Source organism: Erythrolamprus reginae, chromosome 2, assembly GCF_031021105.1.
Source record: "Erythrolamprus reginae isolate rEryReg1 chromosome 2, rEryReg1.hap1, whole genome shotgun sequence".
Classification (NCBI taxonomy): domain Eukaryota; kingdom Metazoa; phylum Chordata; class Lepidosauria; order Squamata; family Dipsadidae; genus Erythrolamprus; species Erythrolamprus reginae.
Genome location: NC_091951.1, coordinates 106,748,192 through 106,770,167, shown reverse-complemented (window position 1 = coordinate 106,770,167; position 21,976 = coordinate 106,748,192). Strand labels below are relative to the sequence as shown.

Here is a 21,976-nt window from a genome sequence, read left to right as displayed (position 1 = left end):
AAAGGAATAAGATAAAATATCTCTTTGCTTCTTTCAGAGCATCCAGAACAGCTTAGAATATTCCCATGTCCATAAGAAAATCAGTTGACCCAGTATACCCCAGGTTATAGTCAATTTTCCAGTGGCACCTTCTGCTATTAGACTACAAATTATAATAGGAGGATAATTTTGCACTGTACAGTTGCATTTTTGTTTCTGTGAAAGATTGTTATATGTTATTTCCTAGTGGCCTGAGAGTTGGTTTAAATAAAAATTCCATAAGGCATTATAGAAATGTGTAAGGGTTTTTTTGAGAAACGCTTAAGAAGGGGCTATTTTTAATTTTTTGCATTTTTTAAAAGAAATAAAGAACCAGCAGTATCCAAAATGCAAAGTAAAAGAAAAAAATGTAATATGCAACAAATTAATGAATTATCAAATTGTAAGATCAACATGGACAAAAAGAGAAAATTAAATAACATTAACAAATCATCAGGTCCTGCAAGCTGCTTAAGTCTAGGCTTCAGAAGGACTTAGGACCAGAAGGGATCTTGGAGGTCTTCTTCCTATACAGCAGCACATCATCTGTGTATACAATGTTGTTTCCTGGCCCCATCTTCTGGCCGGCCAAATACCACTTTAGAAACTGACCTGGCCCTTTAAAGCTGATCTACCCATCAACCTCAGCCCCAAAACAAGTGTATCCTGGGAAGCCAGATTCCAGTTCTTTTAGCAGTCAAAGAAAATGGAAGCACCAGGAAGAATCCAGCCTAATCCATAGCACCCATTCATCTGAAGTCAAAAATCCACATCCCATACACATAGCATCACTGGTGAGATTCAGGTTTACCTGTATTCATTAATTGTTATGCTTACCAGGAACTCAACACTGCTTATTTTGTATTTGGGTTCTTATTGGGTTTTATTTTCTGTTTCACCCATCTTGTTCCTTTAATGAAGCATCTACATTTACATACACGGTATGTTTTATTGGAGGATAGGTAGGTTTAGCTGAATGTCAAGCTGCACACAGAGTAATGTGGAGCAACAATAATTAAGCTTAAGATTTTAGAAAGCCTGAATTAATTAAATGGTCTGGATGTAGAATTTAAAGAACACAATTGAAATGCAACGATGGGAATATCAGCAGAAGGCAAGTATTATATTTGCTGTGAATATCACTACTTAGGGAAAATTGACATAAGATGTTTTACTCATGGTCTATTACTTCTATACTACTTGCTAAAACCGAAAACTAATTTATATTTTTTTGGAAATGTAATTACTAGGTTGAATCATTCTTTTATTGGATGGTAATGTGAAATCCAGCAAGTCTAGAATAATAAAAGTAATTCTAAAGGTTGAAATTGTGGTCTCTAACCAGCTATTTTTCTGTTAAAAAATCACTAGACCTTTTATTTATGCAAAATACACCGAGTTGGCTTTTTATGGTAATAGAGATGCCCTTTAAAAAAATATCTTGTGCAATTCCATCTATTTTGTATGTTTTGTGCAAAGCATTGCACAATTGGTTTCACCTTTGTTAGGATTCTTCGGGTATGGGCATCCTATGCCTGAAGAGTCATAATAAGGATGAATCAAATTGTGTACTTCCTTGTACTAATCAATATACCCAATTTTTCGAAGTATAAAATGCACCAGAGTATAGGACACACCTTAGTTTTGGAAGAGGAAAATAAGGAAAAAAATTCTGCCTCTGCTTCCCAGCAAACAGCAAACGGTACAGATTATATACATTGTTTGCTGTGTATTTCTGTGCATGTGTGCCTCATAGAAATAGAAAAGAATTGGAGAAATGTACATTATGGTAGTATATTAATGCCAGAAAGTTGTCTTAAATGTAGTCACACAAAGTCCTTCCAATTATAGATCTACTTCAAATATGACTAAGTCAAGGTTTAACTCAGCTGCATTATCTTAATATTAAAACAGGACACTGTTACATTTCAGACTATACTTGTACAGATGCTGTTAAAATTGTTGTGGCTTTCTGGAAGTATAGATATTCTCTTCTATTTAAAAGAAGATACAATACTACTGGGCTTCTTCAGATCAAGCATTTATTTTAAAAAGCTTCTTCATTTTGTTGTCTAGAACAATAATAAAGCAGGCTTTAAAAATAAGTCTAATAATTTGAACATTCTACAGACATAGTTATCGACTTACCTCTTTGCATCCAGTTCAGCAGAAAATAAAAATCTGGTTTTCTCTTCACAGGTAGTTTCACTTTCAGTTTAGCAGTGTCCAGCCTGCAAATCAGCTCAGGGTCGGGAAGCTGATAATGAGTTGCTTGACTTAACAGGCTTTGTTCTGCTTGCTGCGAGGAGGTAAATTGCTGGGAGGCAAAGGCCAAAGAGTGGGGGTGGTTGGGTGGAGCTACATTTGTTGTATAAGACGCACCCATGTTTTCACCCTCTTTTGGGGGATAAAAGGTGCATCTTATTGTTCTGTCGGGCTCTCTGGTACACTCCTCCCAAAAATTCAGGTACAAATTTCAGACACACACGTTTGAAAATTCAAAACAATGTTCTTTATAATGAAAATTCACTTAAACTAAGCCCTCTTTGGTATAGCAAAGAGCACTGGTCTCCAAACAAACTGGTAATTTGTACAAGTCCCTTATCAGTCCTGTGATACTTAGCTTGCAGCTGTGAGGCAATTCACAGTCATTCTTCTTTCACAAAGTGAAACACACTTTGCTCTGGTTTAGTTTCTAAGTGGGGAAAAATCAGCACACAAAAGGTCAAAGTCAGTAAAGCAGTCATGAAACACAACGATCAGATAATCCTCCGCAATGGCAAAACCCACAGGGTGCTATTTATAGCAGCCTCACTAATTACCACAGCCCCACCCAACCACAGGTGGCCTCATTTTCTTTGATAATAATCTCTCAGTTGTTGTTGCCTATGCATCGCTCTCCACATGCGTGGCTGTATCATTAACTCTTGTTCTGAATCCAAGGAAGAGCTAGATAATTGATCTCCTTCTGAGCTGTCTGCCACACTCTCCTCCTCCCTGTCACTCATGTCTTCTTGGTCAGAGGAGCCTTCATCATCAGATTCCACCAGGGACAAAACAGGCCTGCAGCATGTGGATGTCTCCCCCACATCCACAGTCCTTGGGGCAGGAGCTGGGCCAGAGCTAACCACAACACTTATACTCCAAAGGTAAGGTAGTTTATATGTCTAAAATGTATTTTAAAAAAACCCTTCTTTTAAAGTCTCAAAGTTTCCAGTATGAGGTTCAGACCCACAAAAATAAACCCCAAAGTTATTTCGTGTGTAGAAAAAAAAAGGTATCTGCGAGGCTTCTAATTCCCCCTATAAAAGAATGGCAAATTAAGCTATATCAATATAACACCCCCCCCCCCCCCCACATACACCTCATATCTGAAAAATAAGTTGACACAGAATTTGAAAGCTACTAATGGATTATAAGTCTGTAGCTCATGCTGACTCTGAAATTTGGACTTCTCTTAACACAAGCTTTTAATATCTAAGTCCTGTTTTGATTCATTCATGTCATGGACTACAAATCCAAGAGAACCAAGATAACCACACAGGCAACACATACACACAAGCACCTAAAGGCCAGTACTTATGGTTTTTCTACCCCTCTCTCACTTCCGCTGTTCCTCCAACTACTGCGAGAGCAATTATGGGCTTCTCCAAGTATGCCCATATCACTCCAACACTCCGCAGTCTGCATTGGCTGCCGATCAGTTTCCGGTCACAATTCAAAGTGTTGGTTATGACCTATAAAGCCCTTCATGGCACCGGACCAGAATATCTTCGGGACCGCCTCCTGCCGCACGAAGCCCAGTGACCGGTTAGGTCCCACAGAGTTGGCCTTCTCCGGGTCCCGTCGACTAAACAATGTCGTCTGGCGGGACTCAGGGGAAGAGCCTTCTCTGTGGGGGCCCCGACCCTCTGGAACCAGCTCCCCCCTGAGATTAGGATTGCCCCCACCCTCCCTGCCTTTCGTAAACTCCTTAAGACCCACCTTTGCTGTCAGGCATGGGGGAACTAAAACACCTCCCCCTTGACCATGTTGTTTTGTTGATTGATTGACTGTGTGCCTGTTTTTTATATATACTGTTTTTTATGAGATTATTAATTTAAATTGGAACTGGATGGGTGGGCATTGGATTTGGTATTGTGTACTGTACTGTTTTTTATTATTGTTGTGAGCCGCCCCGAGTTTGCGGAGAGGGGCGGCATATAAATCCAATAAACCTAAACCTAAACCTACTACTTCTTATGAGTCCTACTGCTGAAGAACACTAGTGTTCTATGCCTCAGGCTGATATACAAATAAACACACATCACCTTCCCTGTCTCCCACACACCAACATTACCACAGCCAGCTGCCTCTCTGTTTAGCTTTTATAGCCTAAAATTTCTCTGCTGGCTAGGGAAAGGACTTAAAGGGACAGAACAACAGCAGCACAGGTGCTGACCATTTGGTAGGCAGTCTGTCCTCTCAGAGTTAATTAGTACAAGAAGTATTAAATTAGCAATATTTGTTAGTTCCCTGTTTTGATTTATGATAAACCGGCTGATGTTAATTATTGCATATTGGTTCAATTTGAATAATGTTCTTAAGATCTTAATGGAAAAGACCATTGATTCTCCCTTTAGAAGAAAGGCTACTCCAATTATTATTGTTATTGTTATTATTTATTAGATTTGTATGCCACCCCAAATCATGCACATAAATTGAATAATATTGTTTAAGGAGTGTGCAGTTGAGTTATCAAAGACATGCCCAGAGAAAACATGGGATTCCAGCAGATATCCAGGAGATATGAGTAATTATTCAGTTTACATTAAAGTGTATAAAATAGTGTTTAGAAATAGCACAGTCAAGTGCAACAGCCTTGTCATTCACATTCAAATCAGTCAATATTTCTCAATACAATAATAATATTACAAGCTTGTTTTTGTCTTACATATCAGACATAACATTACAGCTTACAAATACATTAAACTACCATTGAACACACAAAGCTTACTACATCAGTTACAGTGAATCAGCAAAAAGAATAGAGAGAGCAGAGAGAGATAATCATGCTTTCTGGCTCCCTCTTATGGCAATTTGAAACACTACTTCTTAAAGCTATAGTACTTCAATACAAACAAACGTTCATTGTTAGCTTGTTTATATATTGCAATCCCAACTGTTTTGTACATAGTACTAACAAATATAAATATAAATAAATAGGATCTTAAAAGTGGAGCCTGCAAACATTTTAAAACATTTTATTGTACTTCCTAAGGGTCATGAAAGAGGCTTGACCAAACTGAAAAACAAAAGCTACCAATAAAAATCCCATTTCTCAATATTTTCAGTATTTTCCAGTTGAGCGTACATGCATGTGTGCCTCAGCTGCAAATTTAATGACCTCAATAAATTATGAGGTTGAGATAATCTGGCCCCTAGCGAGAAATAGAAACTATAAATTTTCTTGCCTTCTGCTGCACTTTTTTTTCTCAATAGGGCAGCTGCTAGAGATGAAAGACTTGACAGGAAAGGCATAGTGTCCTATTAGCTCTAGACAGGGTTGGCAAAGCATTGTTTCAAGTCAAGTGATTCTCACCTCATGTGCATTTCTTTATGCAGTAGGCTTTCGATGAATCTGGTAGACTACCAGGAATCCTCATTCAATTGGTTTAAGAGTCTGCACAGCCTGAAAATATACACAATGTGCTATCAATATGTCTTGTTCATCTCCCATTGATTTATAATTTGTCTTCCTCCAATTACATGTTTATATGAGGTAGCTGTTCTTATGTAAAAAAACACCCTTAAAAATTTATCCTTTGCTTTTAGATAAAATGGATTCAGGTTGATACAAATCATTGGTGGTATGTCTGCCCAAAGGTATTCATTTTGTCCAATGTATGGGCAGACATACCGCTATTGACTTGTTGCCATCAGTTCTTACCTCATCCCATTTCAACATGGTTACAGTGTATTGTTGTTTGTTGCTTCTTTGCATTATAGTTCTACAAATGTGGGTGTTTTTATTTTCTTTTGAGTAAACAGAGCCTTTTTGGGTGTGTAATATTTGAGGTCCTTGTTAAAAATAATTTGATAAAATTTAAGGGACTATTTCACCTGGAGACTTTTAGATAGTCTTTCTAAAAGCCTTCTTGTGGTCCAGCATGTGTTATCCAGATAATGAATAAGCCTGTACTTGTCTATTTACACAACCGTCTCCATAATCTTTTTGTTTTTACAACCCTGTAATCCCTGTAATTTACAACCCATACAACCCCATGATGACTGAATGGAGCTGAGCATTTACTGGCTGGATGCCTTTCCTGATGCCTACATAGAGTTTGCAGAACATATTTTCTTTTTGCATCCTGATAGAGAAACATCTATCACTACCCAAGACTGAACTCTCAATCTTCCCAGTGAGAGGAAAGCACCTTCATTTCTAGGCCACTGCACTAGAAATCTTAATTCTTTTTCTTGGCTGGTGAGAAAGGGTTCTCTCCATCTGTTTTAATTAGGAAGTAGGTCTGAAGACTTTTTTCTATCCTGTGGGTGAAACCAGCTTACTTGAGCTCAACATTTCAGAAGAATAGCAGATTTTTCTCTCTGCATATTTTGAGATGAGGTACAATGCCTCAGAGGCAGAGTTGTTCACCTTCAGATAAACAGTACTTTCATAGAAAAATGCAAAAAGAAGGTCCAGCCACTACCTGGACTATGAAGTGAGCTACAGGCAGTGTAGGAGATAAATCAACAGCTTGAGAAGAGCCTCAACCAGTTTGGCATGAAGGAACAGAATTTGGGGTGTCATATAAAAGAACTCTCCCACTTCAATTTGTACAAGTTAACACTCTGGTTGCCTAGTCCTGGATCTGAGGTTGCAATGGGTTCCTTAGATTGTTTTAAATTAATCCCAATCTTATTAAATACTGCTACATTCAACATTATATTTTTCTGCGAAACATGGTTAAATACATTCCCCCCTGACTCCATTATCACAATAGGAGACTATTGTGTTGAGTCTACGGAGAGGGGTGGCATACAAATCTAATATACTATTATTATTATTATTATTATTATTATTATTATTATTATTATTATTATCATCATTACCATTACTATTACCATTACCATTACCATTATCATTATTATCATGGTTACTGCTCTGATCGCGAAAACCACAGAGGAGGCACAGTAGCTATCTTCTATAAAAAGACACTAAACCTAAAAAATATTCAAGTTTCACATGAACTCACTCTTTCTGAAACCATCGTTTGCGAACTGTCTTTAAATACGACACGTAGTTTCCTATGTTATAGAGCCCCTGATTACAACATTGCACATGTGAACAAGTTAACTTCATTACTAACATGGGCAATCTCCTGCCCATACCCTCTTATCTTTTTTGGTGATCTCAATCTACCTCTTATTAACTGGACCCTAAATGAATGTACAACTGAACCCATCCATAGTAATGCTGTTACTAATCTGGGACTAGATCAACTAGTAAATAACAACACTAAACAACTGCCTCAATCTCATCTTCTCAACAATATAAACTCAATTTATAGACTACAAATAAAAGAATCCTTTTCCAACAGTGAACACAACATGATTAACTTTTGTCTCAATATACGCCCTTACAAAAATGATCATTAATGATAGCCAATTACAATTTCAAAAAAGCCAACTATTATCTCATAGACACGGACTTCTTATCTCTTGATTGGCAAATTTTATTATCTGGCTTAACCCTGTCAAAGATCATTATAACATTTCCTTGCTCAAAGTTAAAAGAGTTATTAAACTATACATACCATTAATAATCACCAAAACCCGAAAAAACAAATTACCCATATCAATAAGAAAGTTCCAATCCAAAAAAACCCAAAACCCTCTGACAAAAAACCAGAATTGGCTATGTAACAAACTTTAAAAGCCGTTACAAAAATATATGCCACCAAATAAAGACTGAGTGAACCAATTATCACATCAAACAAGATGAAAACATTCTATGCACAAAATCCAACTGCAGCTTCTATAATTTTGTAAATAACAAACCTAAAGACTCTAGATTCATCCCACCCCTGAAAAGACTTAACAGTAAAGAATGTAATGAAGCAATTAAAGCCAACCTCTTTAACACATTCTTTGGCTCAGTCTTTGTAAACAGCAATGGCTCATACCCAACATTTCCTAGCTGTACTACAAATAATCACAAAGATATGACACAAATAGATTTCACAGAAAATAATGTTGAAAAGGCACTATGCAGCCTAAAACCATCTCTATCTATCACATCTGATGCACTATGTGCATACTTTTTAAAAAAGCTTTCCACTGCTATGGAAGGGAGGTGGCCGCAGGAGGCTGGAGGGGAGCCGGGCAGGAGAGAGGGAAGCTCGTCCGAGGCCAGGAAGGAGGAAAGAGGAAAAAAGCAAGAAGCGCAGACGCAGCAGCAGGGGAAAAAAGGAGAGCCAAGCCGAGTGATCCAGGAAGTGACAGCTGCCAATCAGCTGAAGCTGTGCATGTATCTTCATTTTTGCCGGTGGAACTGCATTACACACCGTCCTGCCTGCTGCCCACCCCTGACCTCACCCCGTTCCTAAGAGGCCTGTAAGGCCTGTAAGGGGTGTGCATAAACGCAACAGCATGACTATAGTCACTGTCCTAATACCCTATTATTTTTATTTGTATTCATTTCATGTATTCAAATCATGTTTATACTCATATGTACTATCTAATACATGTTTGATGAAAAAAAAATCACAATTCCAGCAAAAGTGTTCCTTGGCCTTTTTCTGCCAATACTTGCATTTTCTCCTTGGGATATCAGAATCCCTACTAGAGCGAGTCCATCTGCAATAGCAAGATAAGAGTCACTCTTTTGAAGGTAGCAAAATCCACATTTTGGATAGGGAGACCACTGGTTTGAAAGAGGGGTAAAAACAGGCCATTTATGTTAACACTGAACAGCCCTCTTTCAGCAGAAGAGAAGGGATAAGACACCATCTATGCCCAATTTACCACACAATCCTTTTGGCTGTTCCACACCTCTGATTCAGAAGGAGAATTTATTACAGTCAAAGGCCAAAGACCAGAACAAATAAATACACTCAATAAATATACAATTAAAGATGAAACCTCAAGTAACCACAATGACTCTCAGAGAGTGTTAAGACCAGTTGACTACAAAGAAAACACAATCTTTCCACCACAACTAATCTCAGCTGTCAATGTCCTTTTATCTCACACACCATTCAATACAACTGATGAAGCTTCCAGGATAGGAAGCAAAACTTCTTCTTCTTCCTTAAAAAAAAGCAACAGACCAGTTGTCTATTGCCAATTGTCCAATTCCGATTCTAATCACCCATCAGAAATTGGCTGAGTTATGTGCAAATATTGCTTGAGATTAATGCTCAATTCATGAGAACTGTGAGATTTTTTTTTTTCGGTGGAAGGCCAAATGAAATGACAACTACCATGTGCTGGGTGTGGCCATAATGTGGAACTTTCTGATCACAGAAACCATTGCTGAAAGCTACTTTGTGAGAATAATAAATATTATTGTCCCCAGCCTGTCACTTTATCAGAAAAGGAACAAATGGAATGGAGCACTTTGCAGAGTTCTTGCCAATCTCTTTGCTCGGCAAGAACTGTGAGACAGTGACCCTATATATCAGGTTTCTGGTTTGGACAGGTTCATCCAAACAGGTAATGATTGGTTGGTGACATCATGATGATGTCACCAAACCGGATCAGTCCATTTTGGTCCGTAGGCGCCACCATTTTTTTAAAAAAGAAATTGAATTGTTTTTTATTGTTTTCTTCTGTGCATGAACAGAAACCAAGTTTCCAGCATCGGGCCTGTGGTCGCCATCTTGTTTTTGTCATTTTTATATTATTTACATTTTGGGGGAGCGGGTTATGCTGCGCATGCACACACGCAGCCCGAGGCACAGTTGTGTGATGCAGGGGGAAGCGAACCGGATATATTTGTATATTCAAAAGATCTGCATTCAGTGGGGCTTGTTGGGAAAATGAATTCCCTTTTATTCCATTCCATAATTCTATAAAATTAATCAACCTGGAATTCAGGAAATATGAGTGTAATAGAGGCCACAGTTAACTCAGAAGTTTATTACAGAACTCATGCCAGGCCTGGCAGGTACAGACTTAAGCAATAATATACACACAGGCTTATATATAACAAGCTGCCTGAGGCAGCACCCAATCCCGCAGAGAGAAACTTCCCGCTTACATTGTAACTACGGGCTGGCGGCCAATCAGCACCCTGGATAGGGACGCCTATCGCCCGGCTCTATTCTGCGGCTGTAACTGAGCAGATACAACACTCCTATCCCTTTCGTTAGCACATACGTAATCTTTCAAATAGTCCGGTCTCTTGCAAATACGTCCCGATCTCCGTGGCTCTATTTCTTGTTCCTCCCTGGTCCCCGGACTCGCCTCTCTGCTTCCCTCGCTTACAAACGGCGAGGCTTCTTCCGAGCTGCCAGTTTCCCCATTACTTCCACCCCGATTTAGGGTTTCCTCCATAACAATTCCTGGGTGGCCTTGACCCCTTTCCTCGCCAGTATTCATTCCCTTGTCTAACCGAATTTGGTCCAAATGTCTCCTCCACACTCGGCCATCCCTTAACATGACCTCAAAAGACCTGGGACCCAGCTCCCTGCTTATTTCACCTTCAGCCCAATTCTGCTCTCCAGAATATGAGCGCGCAAACACCCGGTCACCCACTTTCATCATTCTGGCCGGGGTTTCTGGCCAAGGCACCGACTGTGAATACCACGGATGAAGCCTATCTAAAACTATTCGAAGTTTGCGACCCATTAATAGTTCTGCAGGGGTCTTGCCCGTGGCCACACAAGGTGTGGTGTGCTGTGCTAATAACAAATCTGCCAACCTTTTCTGCCATGAACCCCCAGTCATCTTCTTTAAAGACTCCTTGACTGACCTAACTGCCCGTTCCGCCTGGCCATTACTGGCCGGATGCCAAGGCGAGGTCAGCGCGTGGCGGATGCCCACCGATGCCAAGAACGACTCGAACAGTACAGATGTGAATTGCGGGCCGTTGTCGGAAACCAGGAGGTCTGGAAACCCTTGCGTGGCAAATACTGTCATCAGTGCCTCTATAATCGTTTGTGACTGTGTGGATTTTAGGTGCACCACCTCCACCCACTTAGAGTGTGCGTCCACCATTACTAGGAAAGACTGCCCCATGAAGGGGCCAGCCAAATCAATATGTATCCGAGCCCAGGGGCCCGCAGGCGGCTCCCAGGCCAATGGCTCACCTCGGGGAGGGAAAGGCCGGTGCTCTTGGCATGTCCTACAATCTGCCACTCTTTGCTCTACCCCCTTATCCAGCCCTGGCCACCACACGTAATCCCTCGCCAGGCTTTTCATGCGCACAATGCCTGGATGGCCATCATGCAAAAGAGATAATACCTGGCTGCGCTGCTTGCTCGGAATTACCACCCTGCAACCTCTCAGCAGAATTCCTCTTTCCACGGAGAACTCGTTCCGACACCTGAAGAAGGGCACATACTCCTCGGCAGGGGCTGAGACAGGCCACCCCCTTAACACCCATTGCCTTACCTGGGACAAGATGAAATCCCGCCCGGTTTCCCAAGCTACCTCAGCTGCAGATAAAATAAGACCTCCTTCTGACAATGCAAAGACTGAACATGCAGGTGCGGGATCCACTAGAACTTCGGCCAGGGGGCATCTGCTAAGGGCATCTGCATGAGATATGTGGCGCCCGGGTTTGTATGATAAAGTGTAATTATAGTTTGCAAGGAAAACTATCCATCGTGACATCCTGGGGGAGATTACTACAGGGCTTTGACGGGACCCAGACAATAAACCCAATAACGGCTGGTGGTCGGTCACCAGTTCAAAGTGACGGCCATACAGGTACTCGTGGAACCTTCGGACTCCAGCAATCAGAGCCAGCGCCTCCTTGTCGATGTGGCCGTAATTACGTTCCGCTCTAGCCAGCGTGCGGGAGAAGAAAGCCAGGGGGGCTTCTGTACCATTAGGCAGTCTGTGGCTTAAGACTGCGCCCACCCCATATTGAGAAGCGTCGCAGGTGAGCACCAGGGGCAATCCAGGTGAGTATTGAGCTAGGATGTTATTAGAAGTGAGTAACTCCTTAACCCCCAAGAACGCGGCTTCCTCCCTCTTTCCCCAATGCCAAGGGGACTGTTTGTCCAGAAGTCTGTGTAACGGCTCGGCCACCGATGCTTTATGCGGGATGAAGACCGCATAAAAATTTAGTAAACCCAGGAACGCCTGAAGCTCCCCCTTGGATTGTGGCCTGGGGGCATCTCTGATGGCACGAATCTTTTCAGGAGTAGGGTGTATTCCCTGCCCATCCACCGTGAAACCTAGAAATTCGACCTGGGGCACACCAAACAAGCATTTCTTAGCCTTCAGTTTAAGCCCAGCCTCCCTGAATTTAGCCAAAACCTTCCTTACTCGTGCCATTAATTCGTCTGTGGAACTCCCCGACACTAGAACATCGTCGAAATACGGCACAGTTCCTTCCAGTCCATATAATAGGCGCTCCATCAGTCCTTGGAAGATGCCTGGGGCGATGGAAACCCCGAACTGCAGTCTGTGGCATTTAAATACCCCCCTATGGGTGATGATCGCCTGGGCCTCGGCTGTCAGGGGGTCTACGGGGAGCTGCTGGTAAGCCTGGGATAAATCGAGCTTGGCAAACACCCGACCCTCCCCCAGAGTGTGTAGCAGCTGTTGCACCACTGGCAAGGGGTATGAATGGTGGGCCAATGCACGATTCACAGAGCACTTATAATCCCCACACAATCTGATTCCCCCATCCCCCTTGAAAGCAATCACCACAGGGGTCTCCCATGTAGCCTGATCTACCGGCTCTAAAACCCCCTGGGCAATTAATCTGTCCAACTCTGCATCTACTTTGGGACGGAGGGGAATAGGGACACGGCGGGCCTTTAAGCGAACTGCTGGAACCTTAGGATCTAAATTGAACGAGATGGGGGTGCCAGTATAACGGCCCAAATTGCAGTCAAAAACGGCAGGGAACTCCCGTGCCAGCTGTTCAAATCCCGACTCCCCCACAATTGCATTAACCCCCTCTACGGAGAGTCCCAGAGAAGAGAACCAGTCCAGTCCGAGCAGGCTGGCAAAGGGTCCATCCACCACTACGAGAGGCAGTCTACCGGCGAAAGTCTTGAAGCAGACTGCAAAACGGCCCTCTCCGATGATAGGAATCGCAGCTCCTTGGTAATCCCTCAGGCTCAAAGCGCAGGGCAGCAGGCGACTCTTCCTCCATGCAGGGAAACAGCGCTTGAGGGTGGCCCAAGAAATTAAGGAATGAGCAGAACCGGTGTCTACCTGCATGTTACAACGAGAACCCCCCAATTGAACCACCACAGAAATTTTCTCCGCCGAGCCGGCGGTCCTCCTGACATAAGACGAAACCGGACGATGGCAGCTGTACACCGCGTTGCAGTCATCTCTTCTAGGGGGGGGAAATCTTCTTTGGTCCCGAGAATTGAAGCCAGAAAACTCACGCTGCTCTCGGAACGGGGCAGCCGGGGATCTACGAGACCGGCAAACTCTGGCGATGTGACCTTTGGCACCACATCGCCAACATGCCACATCTCGGGACGGGCAATTGGAACGATAATGACCCCCCCCACAACCACGGCAAGGCGACAAAGGAGGACGAGGACGTCCCGTCGGTGCTTCCCTAGCCCGATTAGTAGCCAATCTGCAGACCTCTTCATCTTCTTCGCCCCCTACATCGCCCACCTCCTTCGGGGCCAGCTTAGGTTTATCCGACACAGTGGCTGCCTTTTGCGTGGCATTAACTGAGCTGTCCATAGAAGCCAAAGATTGTGTAGATAACTCGAAAGCACGAGCCTCCGCCACCGCAGCTTGAAAGGTTAAATCCCGGATTGCCAGGAGGCGCCGCTTGAGGCGACCGTCTCTGACTCCGAAAACTAGTCTATCCAAAAGGTAGTCATTAAGGTCCCCAAACTCACAATATAATGCCGCTCTACGGAGAGCAGCCAGAAAGTCATTAATAGACTCCCCTTCGGCTTGATTTCGCTGATAAAAAGTGTAGCGACGAGCACACCTCGAAGGGGCAGGGGCATAGTGATCTTGTAACGTTTTCAAGAAATCCTCCCAAGTCACATCATGGATGGAAACTGGGGCAAACAGGGCACGAGCTGTCTCAAACATATCGGGTCCACAAAACCCCAAAAAATAGGACCTCTTCCTATCCCCGGAAATGTCCTGGTATCCATTTGAGATCAGGAAACAATCAAAACGGGCGACATAGGAGTCCCACGTCTCCCCTTGAGGATCAAAGGGGGGGAATGTTAAATGCACAGACATCCTGACTTACTGTCACAACTGTCAGTCTTCCGCATAGGCTCGCTACCTCGTCGCCAATGTAATAGAGGCCACAGTTAACTCAGAAGTTTATTACAGAACTCATGCCAGGCCTGGCAGGTACAGACTTAAGCAATAATATACACACAGGCTTATATATAACAAGCTGCCTGAGGCAGCACCCAATCCCGCAGAGAGAAACTTCCCGCTTACATTGTAACTACGGGCTGGCGGCCAATCAGCACCCTGGATAGGGACGCCTATCGCCCGGCTCTATTCTGCGGCTGTAACTGAGCAGATACAACAATGAGTGTCTCTGTTTTCCAATCTATGGAAAGTCAGAATCATCATTATCTTTCAGATTTCTCCAGATCTCATTGTTTAGAAAAGATAAGCAGCTGTATTTTGAAAATTGTTCTCACACTTTTCACTGCTCAAAACCAGATACTCTTTTCAAAGCTGAAGTGTGTGTTAATTTGGCTGTCTTCTATGTCATTTCTGACCATCATAACCTGTCGTGTTTTTATTTTTTTTGCTTTAACCGTAATGCAGAATTCATGTGCGGGGGGGACGGGAGAGGCATAATACAGCCAATTACCAATTGGAGTGGCAAATTTTACTGATGTGATTGATTAAAAAAAGCAACAATGCAGAAATATACTGGCAGTTTAACTGCAATCACGTATTAGCCTTGATTCTGCATGCTTTGTGCAAAGCACATTTCAGCTTTTTGAAGAATTATCTCCTGACAATGGTTTTCCTGGGTCCTTTTTAATTTAATTTTATTTCTATTTTGTAGAAAAAAGAGAGAGCTTGGCAACATTAACCTAGCTTCTCAGGAGGCAAAGTTAACAGAAGGTGTAGTCAGCCGGTGTATTGGACAGATGGCTGAAGGATAACCTCCAGGGGAATGCTTACTAAAGAGGGAATACCGCATTGGGAATTCTCTTACATGAGCTGATGCTTTATGAAAAATAAACCCGGTGACACATTTTAACAAGCAGGAAGGCACATAATATATGATTTAAAATCCAGCAAAACGGTTTCCACCTAAACAGCTTTGTAAACTACTGTAGTGGGTGAGCCCAGAAAACCCCATCTTGCATTGCCTGTTCTAAGTCCGCCCTCTACTGGTTATTTATCAAATATGTCTAACTGCAGCCAAATAAACGGCTGCAGTTTCACATATGCTGTTCACTCAGTATGGCGGCCAAGCCACACAATATAGTATCAGCCAAAAATGTTGCACACATTGAAATGGAGGAACAAAGGAGTGCAAAGTTCATGATTTGTACAGTTTTTGTAGCCTTTTAAAACGGCTGTTCTCCAATCTAATCTTGAACTGGTAGGAAACTACATGGATCTAAAATGTATTGTTTCCCATGTTGTGTTTCTTCCCATTCAATATAGGATGTGTATTTCTCTGTCTAAAATACTACTACTACTTTAATGCTGATACAGTGAAAGATAGTTTAAGATTATTTCAGTCATGAACTGGAGAAGTGGTCAAGACAACGTGAAGGAGATACAGTGGGGTGGGGTGGGTAGAAGAGTAATATATTTTTAGCTGCTTCCAACTAGAATCTAGAAACCAACTTTGAATTGGTTATATGGGATGGTTTTCTCTGCCCACAAAAATAGTCTTGTTGAACCTAAGGTTGCATGAACATTTTTTAAATTTAAGAATATATTAATATTTCCACAATATTTTTGGAACAAAAGCTACAAATAATTGGAGATTTACTGTGGGAGAAAAACAAAATAGACAGGTTGGGGATTTTTTTTTAATGTATGAGGAGCTGGATTATATGGTCTTTTCTTTTTCTTTTCTGCCAGAATCTTCATCATTATTATCTACATGGTAAATCAATTATTCTGCCTGCTCCCCACTTCCTTCTCTTTATTATACATTTATACCAAGCATGTATACATATACATTTATACCCATGTTCATAAATAACCATTGTCCATGCAAAAGCAAATCCAAGAGATTTATGTAATATGAAAAATATAATAGAAAATAATTATTTATATCATTTACAGTAAAAAGGAGTGGACAATAATAAAGGAAGAAAAGAAAACACCTTTGTACTCAAAATTCAGATGGCAAATATCTCAAAAAGCATCTAAAAAGTAGGTACTTTATGAATTTCATTTCATAATGTAGACACTACTTTCTCCTTGGTAACTTCCTGAACTGGGGAGCTGTCAATGATAGGAATTATCCTTCCTTCCTTCCTTCCTTCCTTCCTTCCTTCCTTCCTTCCTTCCTTCCTTCCTTCCCTCCCTCCCTCCCTCCCTCCCTCCCTCCTTCCTCTTAACAGTAATTATTGATTGCATTTGTTTTGTGTTTGCTTTATTCTATATTATTGTTTAGAGCCAGTTTGGTGTACGGGTTAAGGCATGGGAGACTGTGAGTTCTAATCCTACAAAGCTAATTGGGTGATCTTGAAAAAAATGACTTTCTGTCCTAAACAGGAGGCAACAGCAATCCACATCTGCAGGACCTTTCAAAGAAAACTGCAGGGACTTGTCCAGATAGTATCTGAGAACGGATATAATTGAATAGAAGTAAAATAAGCATATTAGTGCATATTGTTGCTTATTGTTGTATTGGCTGTAGCAATTGCTTTTATGCAAAGTTTAGAATTAAACGTCTGGCTACTCCAAATGCTCTGTTCTACACATTGGTAAAAAGAATCAGAACACCAAATACAAGCTGAATAAACAAGACCTTACAGACAACCCTCACTCTCTAAAAGACCTTGGAATACCCATATCAAATGACCAAAAGTCAAATGCCAAAGCCCACTGCAACAACATCGCCAAAAAAGCTTCAAGATTTGTTAACTTTATCCTACATAGCTTCTGCTCGGAAATCTTACATTACTAACCAGAGCATACAAAACTTTTGCTCATCAGAACCCACACCACATTTTGGACATAAACACTCTAGAAAATGTCCAGAGATACTTTACTAGAAGAGCCCTTCACTCCTCCACTTGCAACCGAATACCCTACAAAACTAGATTTACAATCTTCGGTTTAGAAAACTTAGAACTACGTCACTTTAAACACGATCTAAGCATAGCCCATAAAATCATATGCTACAACGTCCTTCCTGTCAACAACTACTTCAACTTCAACCACAACAACACATGAGCACACAACAGATACAAACTTCATGTAAACCGTTCCAAACTCAACAGCAGGAAATACGACTTTAATAACCAAGTAGTTGATGCATAGAACTCACTATCTGACTCTGTAGTATCATCTCCTAACCCCCCAAACTTTACCCTTAGACTATCCACTATTGACCTCTCCCAATTCCTAAGAGGTTGATAAGGGCCATGCATAAGTGCATCAGCATGGTTTCTGTCCCCTCTCTTTACTGTTTCTTTTATTTTTTTACTAGTACCATGCATATGAATATTATTATATCTAATGTTTCTTTTTTTCCCTTATTACTAATATCATGTATATGAATATTATTACATCTTTACATACCTCAAATATGTACTTGACAAACAAACAAATAAATAAATAAATTGACTGGACATTATAAAGTCTTTTTTTTTAATGTGAAAATTCCCTTCAAGTTATTTTTTGATAATAATTAATGTTCACAAATCTAGAGACACACCCTGAGGTAAAAAGTTATATGTGAGAGACCATGAATATATGTATTAAGGCCTTGCCCAGTAAAAGAAACTGCCCAGAAACTTTTTTTTTTTAGAATGATCCCAAATGCAGAAAGTTAGTTCATAAAGTATTCTACCCATCTTTTTTTCTTTAGAAAAAGATCCCTGTGATCTCAAGTGCACTAACCCAAAGCAATGCAATGAGTGACCAAGAAGGGCTGGAATTTCATCTTTTGATTTCTACTCCCAAACCATAACTATTGCACCATACAAGCTTTCATATGAAATGTCAGAAACCACTATTTCATATGCTTGATTAATTTTAGCTCAATAAGAGTCTTAGGGCTGAATTTTCATCTCTGTAAGCTCAGAGGTAATTACTACGGTAGTTGGTATTTTTTACTAGTTTCTTTGGGGAAACTACCTGTAAGAGTCAATTTGAGAATAATTCAGTCAAATCACCCTGTGGGATATAGAGCTGAATTGATGCAACCCATTTCAGATGCATCTCAAAATTAGTTGGATTTTCAAATGTAACTATACATTGTCATCAAATCAAATTTCACATTCAGATGAGATGGGTACTTTGTACTTTGTCCCTCTAACATGTTGTTGGTTTTCTGAATTAGTATTATCTTTTACCCAACCATGTCTTTTATGCTGGAGATCACTCTACATGGTATCTATGAGTTGACAATGACTTGATGGCACCTAATCCATCAATCAATAAATCAATCATTCCTTAATCTAATTCTTAGATTACAATTGCTTCCTCTTATCTTTTGTCAGATGAGGATTGATTGACTACAAATACTTTGAAAGAAGATTGAAAAAATATAGGAGCTGAAACTCTTCCTCTTTTCCTTATTTCTGAGGATTATCTCACCACTCTGTCCAAGAAGTTGCCCCACTGCTTTCTAATTTTCTAATTGCAGATACAAACTCAGAAGTCGGTTCCTCTTGGTTCGCAAGGGCTCTATAGAATCTGTAGAAAACGGCTGGTAATGTCACAGTGATGTCACAGAACCAGTCCTGTCGGTCCATGAATGCCACCATCTATTTTAAGGTTTTTTTCTTTGGGATTTTTTTTTCCAGATTTTTTTGGGGGGATTTTTTTTTTACTTATTTTTCTTCTTCTGCACATGTGCAGAAGCTGAATTTCCAGCACTGCACATGTGCCACCATCTTATTTTTGGCTCTTTTCTTTAATTAAAAAAATTCTGTACTGTGCATGTGCGTGCACACTTCATGTCCTTTGTGCCCATGAGGTCCAGCCACACGATGCAGGAGGAAGTGAACTGGTGGCAAAGTATGTTAGAATCCACCCTGTACAAACTATGTGATAAATCTCTTTGGTGATTACATTGTACACTGCATTCTGGATCAAATCAATTGGTCCAGAATGCAACTGCACAAGTTGTTGTGGGTGCACCTATGTACAGCCACATTACACCAATCCTCCACAAACTACACTGGCTCCCGATTGGTCTCCGAACGCAATTCAAGGTGTTGGTATTACCTTTAAAGCTCTACATGGCTTAGGGCCAGAGACTATCTTCAAGACCCTCTTCTACCACATAGCTCCCAGTTCCGGTAAAGGCCCACCCAGTTGGTCTTATCTGGGTCCCCTCAGATAAACAGTGTTGGCTGGTGGGTCTATGGGGGAGGGCCTTCCCTATGGCTGGCCCAGTTCTCTGGAACTAGCTACCTCCTGAGATCTGGACCACTCCCACCCTATTGGCTTTCCAGAAAGCTGTGAAGACCTGGCTTTTCCGACAGGCCTGGGGCCGTTGATCTTATGGGGGTAACCAGGGAGATCCAGCCATGAATGGTATGCAGGAGTTTAATTGTTTTAACTGTAAATTGTTTCTAAACAGTTTTTAGAGGTTTTGTATTATTATTGTTGTTTTATATTCCTGTTTTGAGCCGCCTAGAGTCCCTAAGGAGTTGGACGACATAGAAATTAGATGAATGAATGAATGAATGAATGAATGAATGAATAAATAAAATATCTCTGTTTGTTTGTCTCACTTTATTATCTGTCTGTCTGTCTGTCTGTTTTTTATCTATCTATCTATCTATCTATCTATCTATCTACCATTAATAAATCTATTCTGGTAAAGAGTGTAAATGTTTATTAATGGTGGATGAACATAGGAACTAGTGTATTGCTGGACCTATTTTAAAATAGAAATGAATTCTTTTTTAACTCTAGAAGATAATCTTCACCAAATCAATAGAAATAGATCAGCAATCTTCACCATCACCTAAGAAAGGGAAAGTGCCGCATTATGATGACTGTGTTCCTTTTTTCTTAAATCCTCCTCAGTCCCTAGCAGGACTATTGACAAGCTCCCCACAAACACTGAGCTCTTAAGCTGCTCCTTAAGCAAGATATTAAAGGATTTAACAAAGCTCTAAATGAAAGCCATACTAACTGGATTAAATGCTAACATGGATTTAGACTTTCGGTTGGATTAACTCCAATCAATCCAAGTAGGGATTCCCCACCCCCACCCCATTTCTTTATTTTATGGCTGACAACATTAAGAAATCTCCATATTTGGAGTTGACCTTTAAAACTTTCTAGAGCATTTCTTTAGAAGTAGTAGTATCTATTGTAGGTAATATGAGACAACAATATTTTAATAACCATTTTAATATGATTACTGTCCACATGCTCCTGCAATAATGCTTTGTAAATTCGTGTTAGTATTCTCCAGGGTAACTGTTAAGATAAATCTGAAGGATTTAGGGGTAGTGAAAATTGGTGAACAGTGTGGTCGGGCGGTAGGGAAAGCAAGTAGAATGCTTGGCTGCATAGCTTGAGGTATAACAAGCAGGAAGAGGGAGATTATGATCCCGCTGTATAGAGGAATGGTGAGACCACATTTGGAATACTGTGTTCAGTTCTGGAGACCTCACCTACAAAAAAGATATTGATAAAATTGAAGGGGTCCAAGATGGGCTACAAAAATGGTGGAAGGTTTTAAGCATAAAACTTATCAGGAAAGACTTATGAATTCAATCTGTATAGCCTGAAGGACAGAAGGGAAAAGGGGGACATGATCGAAACGTTTAAATATGTTTTTTTTTCAGGAGGGAAGTGTTTTTAATAGCAAAGTGAACACAAGTACATGGGGGCACAATCTGGGGGAAAGATCAAAAGCAATGTGAGAAAATATTATTTTACTGAAAGAGTAGTAGATGCTTGGAACAAACTTCCAGCAGACGTGATTGGTAAATCCACAGTAACTGAATTTAAACATGCCTGGGATAAACATACAGTGATCCCTCGAGTTTCGCGATCTTGATCTTCGCGAAACGCTATATCGCGATTTTTAAAAAAATATTAATTTAAAAAAACCCCACTTCCGGGTTTGGCTTCGGGAGTCAGCTGGGAAGCGGTGCGGCTGTTTTAAAAGGTCGCAGCCGGCCTGGGGGGTTTCCCAGCACCCCCCCGAGCCCCCAACCTTGGTCTTCCCGGCCGCCCACGCAAAGGGGAAACCCCAGCTCCTCGCTGATGCCTGCCGCTCGCCCGCCCGCCAGCAAGAGGGGGAAGACCCAGGGAAGGTTCCTTCGGCCACCCAGCAGCTGATCTGCTCGGTAGCGCAGCAGCAGCGAGGAGCCGAATCGGGTTTCCCCTTTGCGTGGGCAGCGGGGAACGCAAACTCCACCATCTACGCATGCGCGGCCATAGAAAAAAGGGCGCGCATGCGCAGATGGTGTTTTTACTTCCGCAACCCTACATCGCAAAAAAAGATTATCGCGAGGGGTCTTGGAACGGAACCCTCGCGATAATAGAGGGATCACTGTATATCCATCCTAAGATAAAATACAATAAATAGTATAAGGGCAGACTAGATGGACCATAAAGTCTTTTTCTGCCATCAATCTTCTATGTTTCTATGTTTCTATGA

At 41.3% G+C, this 21,976-nt stretch overlaps 1 long non-coding RNA gene across 1 annotated transcript in view; it reads left to right on the top strand.

The window, feature by feature from the left end:
- Window positions 1–696: 696 nt before the first annotated feature.
- The window catches only part of LOC139158524 (uncharacterized), a 38,180-nt gene continuing 16,900 nt past the window's right edge, over window positions 697–21,976 (top strand). The window contains exons 1-3 of the long non-coding RNA XR_011557706.1: window positions 697–812; window positions 2,218–2,327; window positions 16,456–16,545. This is a non-coding gene — a long non-coding RNA (uncharacterized lncRNA). The remainder of the gene's footprint in view (window positions 813–2,217; window positions 2,328–16,455; window positions 16,546–21,976) is intronic.